This window comes from Chrysochloris asiatica, unplaced genomic scaffold (genome assembly GCF_000296735.1).
Source record: "Chrysochloris asiatica unplaced genomic scaffold, ChrAsi1.0 scaffold00137, whole genome shotgun sequence".
NCBI classification, from domain to species: Eukaryota; Metazoa; Chordata; class Mammalia; order Afrosoricida; family Chrysochloridae; genus Chrysochloris; species Chrysochloris asiatica.
The window spans coordinates 6337237-6347657 of NW_006408655.1; the positions used below are offsets into that span (position 1 = coordinate 6337237).

General features: G+C 39.7%; 1 pseudogene; it reads left to right on the forward strand.

Annotated features, from left to right (window-relative positions):
- LOC102833314 overlaps nucleotides 1–1091 on the forward strand; it is a 129170-nt pseudogene extending 128079 nt beyond the window's left edge.
- Nucleotides 1092–10421: the final 9330 nt, after the last annotated feature.

Sequence of the window (10421 nt, forward strand, 5' to 3'; positions counted from 1 at the left end):
GCACAAGAACACCCAAACTTGCAGATAGTACCCATTTGACCTAGCCTGAATGGCTTGATAATCAGAACTCCACTGTAGAAAGACAGGAAAATAATATTTTTAGTTCCATAGGTAGCAGGAGCGGAGAGGGGACCCCAGAGAGTCCTGTGCAGTATCACCGCTGCTGGCGGCCTAGTTACCATCACAGCCCCCAGGAGGAGCCAAAGCTCAGCTGCAGCAAGCGCCCTGACCGCCCCTTCCCCCAGCGCTGTGGCGGACACCAAGCGGGGCAGGGAGCGGTGGCCACCCCCTCACTCACATCAGCAGCACCTGCCTGCTGGCCAGGACAAAAAGGTCATGGCAAAGAAGGATTTTGGAACAGCAAAATGGTTCAGTATAAGGAACCGGATATGGTTTCATCAACAGGAATGACACCAAGGAAGATGTATTTGTACACCAGACTGCCATAAAGAAGAACAACCCCAGGAAATACCTTGGCAGTGTAGGAGAAGGAGAGACTGTGGAGTCTGATGTTGTTGAAGGAGAAATGGTGCGGAGGCAGCAAACGTTACAGGTCCCGGTGGAGTTCCAGTGTGAAGGAGTAAATATTCAGCAGACTGTAACCATTATAGACGTTACCACATCGTAGGGGTCCTCCACGCAATTTCCAGCAAAATTACCAGAATGTTAGAGTGGGGAAAAGAACGAGGAAACAGAGAGTGCTCCTGAAGGCCAGGCCCAACAGCGCCTGTGCTACAGCAGGTGACAGTTCCCGCCTTACTACATCCGGAAGCCCTATGGGCGTCGACCACAGTATTCCAACCTTCCTGTGCAGGAGACGTGATGGAGGGCGCTGACAACCAGAGTTCAGGAGAACAAGGTAGACCAGTGTGACAGAATATGTATCGGGGTTATCAATCACAATTTTGTAGGGATCCTCCTCGCTAAAGCCTGCCTAGAGGGGACACATGAGAACCAAGGTCAGTAGCCACCTCAGCGACACAGACGCCCAGAAAAACCCTAAAACACAAGATGGCAAAGAGACAAAAGAAGCCGATCCACCAGCTGAGAATTCGTCCACTCCCAAGGCTAAGCAGGGCAGGGCAGAGTAAATGCCGGCTCACCATCTCTACCATCATCCGGTTTAGTCATCCAGCAAGAAGAAATGGATATGAAATTCCAGCAATAAAAAATGAACAAAAGATTGGAGCTGAAGACCTTAAGCGCTTGCTTTTTGCCCATTGACCAGATAACTAGAACTATCTGCATTATCTATTAAGCATGGAGTTTTAATTATTTTTACCTAAAAACATCTCTTTTTGGTAATGACAAACGTGTTTTTTTAAAAGCCTGGTTTTTCTCAATGCACCTTTAAAGGTTTTTACATTGTTTCATATCTGTTCAAGTTGAGATTTTTAAGAATCTCATTTTTAATTCATAATAAAAGTTTACAGCTTGATTTTTTCAAAAAGTCAACAAACTACAAGCACCTGTTAATAAAGGTCTTAAATAACTGTCTTTGTGTATAAAAAAAATTTTTTTTAATAAAGGAAACAAGGGTAAATTGCTACAATTTGATGAACCTGACCTATACTCATGGAGGCGGTAACTCTAAATACTCCAAATAACAACAGAGAGGGAAGGAATCTTCACATCAAGTATCAATGCAATCCCCTCCATACAGAGGATTGACAGGAATAAGCAACTTAGACATTGGCTACCTAAAATGAGGAGGTGATAAAGGCACAAAGTGACTGGCTTACAAGGTTTCAAGAGGGAGTTTAGTTTAAGAGTGTGGGCAGGAGGAGAAAGAGTCCCCACTGAATAGTTTTCATCTTGTCTGGATAGGTTTGGCTAAAAGAGATGAGTATAAGATTCTTATGATTAAATAGAAAGTAATTGTTACCGTAAGGAGCTCTGGTAGGTGGTTACAAGTTGGGCTGCTAACCTCAAGGTCTACAGTTCCATACTACCTACCAGTGGCTCCAAGGGAGAAAGTTGAGGCTTTCTGCTTCTGTAAAGATTTACAGCCTTAGAAACCCTATACAGGTTTGGGTCAGAACCAACTTGATGGCACTTAACAACAACAACAATTATTATCATGACTAATTGCAACTGTTACAATTGTAAAGGCAGAAGTTTTTTAACAAAAATGGGGGAACAGTTAATCTTACAGTCCAAAAACAAAGCACCCTAGGACCATCAAGGGAGAAGAGCACAAGCGGAATGCAGGACCTTATCCAGAGAAGCAGAGACACCAGAGATGGAGGCAGAGATGGGGACATGGAGATGGGGAGCGGCTGAGGTCTCTGGATTCATGGAAGAGGACTAAGAGATAGTGGCCTGGAGGCAGACTTGCAGAAGGTGCTCTTTGGTGATATAAATTATTATCTATGCCTGAGAGTTGTTTTTGTTTTTTGTTTTTTTTTTTAAAGAGCTACAGTGAATAGACAGAAATACTGTTAACTGATGGTACATGGAGGGGTTTATAATCATTGTAATGAAACAAGTTATATTATTTGTTGAATGTAAAACTGATGATCTGCCCTGTAAACTTTCACTCAATCCACAATAAAAACTTAAAGAAAAAAAAAAAAAAAGCTCTATCTATTATATGTCACATAGATCCTGGCCTGGAAGAGCTATGAAAGGAAACATTGTCAGACAGACTTTAAGAAACACCCATTGCGTGGTATAGCCAGAGAATCTGCAGCAAACCAATTCAAAATTTCCTTTCCAGGCATCAAGGTGTTCTTTTTGTCCTTTTGTTTTCATCAGGCATTTCAATAACCATCTCGGAGCTCTCTGTAACTAGTAGCCCCTGTTGTGAGAGTGATCGTATCACACATAATGGCATGTCTGACTTGGGAGATTATGGGGATAATGTGGGTGGTGGTCACAATTTAGCCAAAGTCTATATAAATTTCAATTACTACCTGCAGCTATACCCTGTACATACACCCATGTCCTAAGCTAGATTCCACTGCTTTCCTTTGCCATAAACTGCATAGACATAACCTATAATCTTCCTCCATTCCTTGTTTTTATTTTTATCTTCTTCTACAACTGCAATATTCAGAATTCCAATACTGGCTAGTGAAGACTATGACATTTAGTCATTTGTGAGAACATCTTTTGTCTTATATCAACAAGATTGGGCCTCCATCTTTCTGTCTCATGTACACACACACAAAATGCACACATGGTCAGCACAGTGCTGTATTTTAAAGCCATCTACACTTATGGTTCTGACATATTAAAGAAATCATTGTTATTTCTACTTTTCATCAAAACAGCAATTGCTGCTTTTCTGTGTGAGAAATGCTTTGTTAACTATGGACCTACCCATGGTCAAGAGAACAGAAAACTCAGGATGACAGAAAAGCTTCTCTATAGGTTACTTCTATCTTCTCAAATAAATATTACTTTCAAAAATAACTTTGTTATTGTTGTTGTTAGCTACCATTGAGTCAGCCCCCTACTCAGGGAAATCCGATAACAATGTAATAAGACACTGCCTGTTCCCATACCATCCCCATGAATGATCAGTTACTAATCAGACCACTGTGATCCATAGGATTTTCATTGGTTAATTTACAGAACAGATTTTCCTCCTAGTCTGTCTTAGTCTAGAAGCTCCCCCTGAAAACTGGCTGCCATTATAGGAATAGATAACCTCCAGTGTGGTCTTGGGCAAGTAAAGTGACAATGTTAATACTCTCTAGCTCACAAGTTTATTGGAATGATATAAATGAGATAAGTCTATAGCCTAGTACATAGTACCAATATCACAAAGACTCATTTATTATAAGTGTTGGTATTATTATTCTCATTAATGTTATTATTCTCATTTTATGTCTACAAAATGTTAATGTGTTCACCAGAGCTTTCTTTTCTGGGTGAAATCAAACATCTGTGATTTCATTTGCAGTTTTGTCTAAAAATTCACATCCCCTTTTTTTGTAATGCTTTTGAGGTTTTTTTTTTTACTGTACAATGAAATTTTTGCAGTAATAGCAGCCATAACAAATCTGAAGAAGTCTGTGGTGTGGCGCTATAGGATAATGCATGGGACCACAAGGTCAGTTTGAACTGAAAGGTCAGTGGTTAAAGCCCACCAGTCGTTCCTCAGAAACCTCATACAGGATAACAGTGAGTTAGAACCAACTCAACAGCACTTAACAATAACAGCAACAAATATCACTTTAAGCTGTTTATTAGGAAAGTTTGCAGAGAATAATATAATGAAACCCATGTATTCGTTACTAGATTCAACCAAGATCATTTTGCCATGTTGTTGTTAAGTATCTTCAAGTCAGTCCCGACACATACTATTCCTTTTTTCTTTGGAGTCTTGCTATAATGCTGTAGGATTACCAGGACTGCTAACTGCTAGGTAGGCAGTTCAACCCCACCAGCTGCTCCTTGGGAACCCGTAATCCCTGTACAGAGTAGCTATGATTCAGAACTGACTCAACAGCACTTAACAACATTCTTTTTCTTTATTTGTGTTGAAATATGCTTCAATATTTTCAAGCAAATCCTGTAAATCGTGGCTCTAAGTGTCTCTTAAAAAATGAAGATATTTCTGTATCTAACCATAATATCATTGGTGCTCCTACCAAAATTATTCCTCATAATTGTTATGCTTCCTAAAACATATCAAAGTAACTTAAGAGATATAATATTGTCTTTTTAATCAATTATATGGAGTAATACAAGACCTTGGTGGCAGTGGTGGTTATAGGTCATGAAGTCAGTTCTGACTCATAGCCACCCTGTATACGGTCTCTGAGGCTGTAAATCTTTCTGGGAGTGAAAGCCTCATCTTTCTCCCATGGAGCGACTTGCAGATTCAAACTGCTGACCTTGTGGTTAGCAGTCCAGTTCATACCCCGCTACTAGTTGTTGTTGTTGTTGTTATGTGCCGTGGACTCATAGCTACCCTGTACAGGGTTTCTGAGGCTATAAATCTTTACGGGAGCAGAAAGCCTCATCTTTCCCCACAGAACAGCTGGTAGTTCCGTACTGCTGACCTTGCGGTTCACAGCCTGGTTCGTAACCACTTAATATAAGACCTAGTTGTTGTTGTTAAGTGCCGTCAAGTCGCTCCCTACCCATAGCGACCCTGTATAGGGTTTCCGAGGAGCAGCTGGTGAGCTTGAACCTCCAACCGAGCAGTTCAAACAGCTTTGCAGTCTGGCACATTAACCTATAGTGCCATACCAGGACTCCAATATAAGACCTTAAGTTTCCTTAAAGTTTAAAATGAGGTGAACTTTTCCTTTTAATTATGAAGCACAAAAAATAAATTTTTAATGGTTAGGAGTCCTGGTTTGGCACTGTAGGATAAGCACGGAACTGGTAACCTCAAGGTTGGTGGTTCAAATCCACCAGATACTCCTCAGAATCCCTATACAGGGTCGCTATGAGTTGAAACTGATTCGACAGCACTTAACATGCTTGTCAAGTACAAATGAGTGAGAGAAAGTTTCCTCTTTTCCTGAGAAGACAAAACCTCTGTGGTACCTTGAATTTACTTGATATGGCTTTTCTATCCAACATTTTCTCAGTTCCCACCAAATGATTGAGGGGTTTTGTTAAGTTGCATTGAGTGAGTGCTGACTCATAGCAACCCTGTATGGGATTCTGAGGTGCAGCTGGTGAGTTTAAACCGCAACCGAGCAGATCAAACAGACTTTCTGGTCCCGTGTTTATCCTACAGCGCCATTCCAATGATTAGTTGGGACCATGCAAATAGGCTGTACAAGACTCTAACACTGGGATTGATTTAAAAGGAGCCATCTCAGAAGCATACAGGTTGAATAAGTATGGTGAAATAATACAATCCTGTCACACACCTTTCTTCATTTTAAACCATTCAGTGTTCCCATGTTCTGTTCCAACAACGGCCTCTGGGTCCATGCACAGATTCCTCAAAAGCACAATTAAGTATTCTGGAATATGCATACTTCTCAATGTTGCCCATAGCTTGTCATGAGCCACCTGATCAAAAACCTTTGCATAGTCAATAAAGCACAGGTAAACATCTTTCTGGTATTCTATGCTTTCAGCCAAGATCTATTGGACATCAGCAATGATATCCCTCATTCCATGGCCTCTTCTGAATCTGGCTTGAACCTCTGGAAGTTCTCTGTCAATGTATGGTTGTAGCTGTTTCTGTATTGCCTTTAGTAAAACTTTACTCGCATGGGATATCAAAGAGATTGTCCAATGAATTCCACATTCCATTGGGTCACCTCTCTTTGGAATGGGCACAAATACGGATCTCTTTCCAACCAGTTAGCCAGACAGTTGTCTTCCAAATTTCTTGCATAGATGAATGAGTGTCTCCAGTTCCACTTCACTTTCTTGAAAGATTTCAATTTATATTCCATCAATTTCTGGTGCCTTGTTCTTTTCCAATTCCTTCAATACACCTTGGACTTCTTCCTTCAGTATCATTGGCTCTTGATCATATGCTACCTCTTGTAATGGTTGAACATCAACCATTTCCTTTTGGTACAGTGACTCTGTGTATTCCTTCCATCTTCTTTTGATGCTTTCTGCATCATTCAGTAATTTGCCCAGAGAATCATTCAATAACGAAAGTTGAGGCTTGATTTTTTAAATTCATTTCCCCCAACTTGAGAAATGCTGAGCATGTTCTTCACATTTGGTTTTCTGACTCCAGATCTTTGCACATTTTGTTGTAATATTTGACTTTGTCTTCTGAAGCTGAACTTTGAAATGTTCTGTTCATCTCCTATACCTTCATTCTTCTTGCATCAACCATCAACACTTATGGAAGCAGCAGTCAAGAAATCAAACAACGTATTGCATTAGCAAATCTGCTGCACAAGACCTTTATAAAGTGTTGAAGAACAAAGATGCCAGCTTGAAGACTAAGGTGCACCTGATCCAAGCCATGGTATTTTCAATAACCTCGTATGCATGTGAAAGCTGAACATATGAAAGTAAATAAGGAAGACCATAGAAGAATTGATGCTTTCAAGTTATGGTGTTGAAAGAGAATACTGAAAGTGCCATGGGCTGTCAAAAGAAAAAACAGATCTGTGTTGGAAGAAGTGCAGCCAGAGGGCTCCTTGGAGGCCAGAATGGCCAAACTTCGGACATGTTAGGAAGGACCAGTCACTGGAGAAGGATATTGTATTTAGTAAGGTGGAAGGTCAGAGAAAAAGAGGAAGACCCCCAGTGAGATGGACTGACAAAGTGGCAGCATCAATGGGCTCAAGCGTGACAATTGTGAGGTTGGCTTAGGACCGGGCAGTGTTTCATTTTATTGTGCATAGGGTTACTATGAGTAGGTACTGAGTTGATGGCACCTAACAACAACAACATCTCAAAAGTAGGAACAGATGATATCAGTACTATCAAGAAAAAAGCAATGAGCAAAGCATGAGATCACTACCTGGAAAAGCATCAGCAAGCAGAAGCAGTGGCATAAAGTTCCCGGCCCATGGACCAAATCTAGCTGAGTGCCTATGGGCAAGAGGCTGGCTTGCAGAATGTACCCTGTTGGCATTCACAGCCTGGATAAAGGAGCTTTGAAACACTTGCTAAAGCAGGTCAGCGGACAAGGTGTCACAGGACTGAAAGGCCAAAGACAAGAGCAAGTAGCATCTGCAATACAGGAGAGAAGAGGAACTCCTGATTGGAAAACTGCTGCATTCTGAGTTGTTTCTGATCCCAAATTGTACCCTGGTCACTTCTCTAGCAAACCCAATAATCACGAGGATTGTTATAAGTTCTATGAGGTCACTGCAATGGATTGTCAAACCATAGGAGAGATGGTTGGTGTCAGAATAGGGTAAAGAAGGTTGTAGGGTGAGTCATGTCTGACCACTTCAATGGAATCTGCCTTGGGCTAGTTTTGATTCTCCTTCCCATTTGTGAAGCCAGAGGAAGTCAGATATGGCCCCCAAAATGGTTTTTGCAACCTCAAAATTACAAACATGTGAAGATAGTTTCTCACTACTGTTTCCTGCGCAAGAAGAAAGAATGTTGTTTAAAGAGACAAAGACTTTTTTCACTTCTTTTTTCTGCTTGTTGCTTTTCATTCAACAGGTATCTTCTATTAGCTCTTCTTCCATCTTCTACATTTTGTTTGCTTCCCATTTACCATCTTTAAACTGTAAGTGGTCAAGTAGCATAAAGCCAGATTATCAAGAATTAAAAAGACTACCACCCACTTAATTAAAATATAAGGGATCATTTTAATAGACTACATTTATTTCCTTTCCTGAGAAGTTAGTCAACAACTCTATTGTATATCCTCAATGTCCACATTGGCACCTTAGGTCCTAGTGGGAAACAATAAATATATAGAAAACAAAATCTTCATTTCTGGATAAAAATAGCAGATCAACCCTTTTTATTTACTTCTACTACTTCCTAAAATCATACTCAAACAACAGTAAACGGTTTTTAAATCCAGGAAAAGCATATTTTATATAGTAGCTAATGCTCTGGTAGCATAGCATAGTGATTATGAATTGGGCTGTGAACCGCAAGGTCAGCAGTTCAAAACTACCACCTGTTCCATGGGAGAAAGATGACCCTGTACAGGGTCGCTATGAGTTGGAACCGACTCCACGGCACATAACAACAACAACAATGCTACTGGAAAAATGAGAAAGTGAAAGGGTTGAGCAGAAATGAAGTCTTCTTGAGCTGCCCTTTCATGAATATGAAATATAATGAACTATGCAAAGATCTGAAGCAAAAAAAGTAAGACATATAAAGCTGCCCTTTCATGAATATGAAATATAATGAAACGTGCAAAGACCTGGAGTTAGAAGAGCAAAAAAAGGAAAGAATTGAAGAAAAAGATCAAGGCTGGGCTTGCAATTCTGAAGGGCAAAATATTGAATGATGCAGGAAGCATCAAACAAAGATGGAAGGAATACACAGAGTCACTGCACCCAAAAGAATAATTAATTGATTTTCAATCATTTCATGAGGCAGCATATGATAAAGAATGTATGGTATTGAAGGAAAAAGTCATAGCTGCACTGAAGTCATTGGCAAAAAACAAGACTCCAGCAATTGATGGAATACAAATTGAAATTCTTTAATAAACTGATTCAACGTTGGATGCACTATAAGAAATTTGGAAGACAGTTAACTGGCCAACAGATTGGAAGAGATCTGTATTTGTGCCCATTCTAAAGAAAGGTAACCCAATGGAATGCTGAAATCATTAAATATTAATATCACATGCATGTAAAATTTTGCTGAAGATACTTCACAAACAGTTACAACAGTACACCATTGGGATCTTCCAGAAATTCAAGTTGTATTCAGAAGAGGATGTGCTGACATCAGGTGAATTTTGGGATAAAGCAGAGAATACCAGAAAGATGTATACTTGTGCCTTATTGATCATGCAAAAGCATTAGACTGTGTGCATCATAACAAGCCATGGATAACATTTCAAAGAATGGGCATTTTAGAACACTTAATTGTGTTCATGAAGAACTATACATAGACCAAGAGACAGTCATCAGGAAAATTGTGGGCCAGGGTTATATCATTTCACTATACTTATTAAATGTATATGCTAAGCAAATAATCTTAGAAGCTGGATTATATGAAGGGGAACAAGGCATCAGGATTGGAGGAAGACTCGTTTAACAAACAGTGATACAATCTTGCTTTGCTGAAAGCAAAGTGGGCTTGAAATACTTAGTGATGAAGATCAAAGATATCAGCCTTCAGTTTAGATTGCACCTCAATAAAAAATTCTCATAATGGACTGATAAATTTTTAAAGCATATTTTATTGGTATAAATTGATTAACTGAAAATGTTAGTGTTCAAAATCTATTTTAAAATGAAATGCTAGTCAAACATATACAGAACCCCAACATCTCTATGGACTTTGGTTTGAAAATCACAGGCTAAACTCTATGATAGGGATTGCCTTCTACTTCCAGGAACAGGGGATACCATAGCAAGGATGATCATTTAGGAATGACAAGATCTTGGCTTCACTCAATTGTTGCCCATCTGTCAATTATTGTCAAAATTGAAAAGATCTTTCCCTCTTGAAGCTTCTACTCCACTGTGTGGGAAAGACAAAGGTCCAACCACATATATGATCTCACATTTTCCTTCTAGTTTTGAGAGTGTTTAGTTCTGTTCCCACTCTTAATAATCCTGTGCAAAATCAAGTAAAATTTTGAATCCAGCCCAGGCTAAAGCCAATAAAACTACCCAGCCTATCCAAAGGGTTTCTATAAACATAAAGACAGGGAGAATGGGAGAGGAATAAAGCACTGAAATGTGGAAAGTCGGAAGATAAATTGTTGTGTGACATCAAATCTATTCCATCTCATAGTGACCTTACATGACATATTAGAACTGCCCCATTAGGTTTCCCGGGCTATTATCTTTAAAGGAGATCACCAGAGCTTTTCT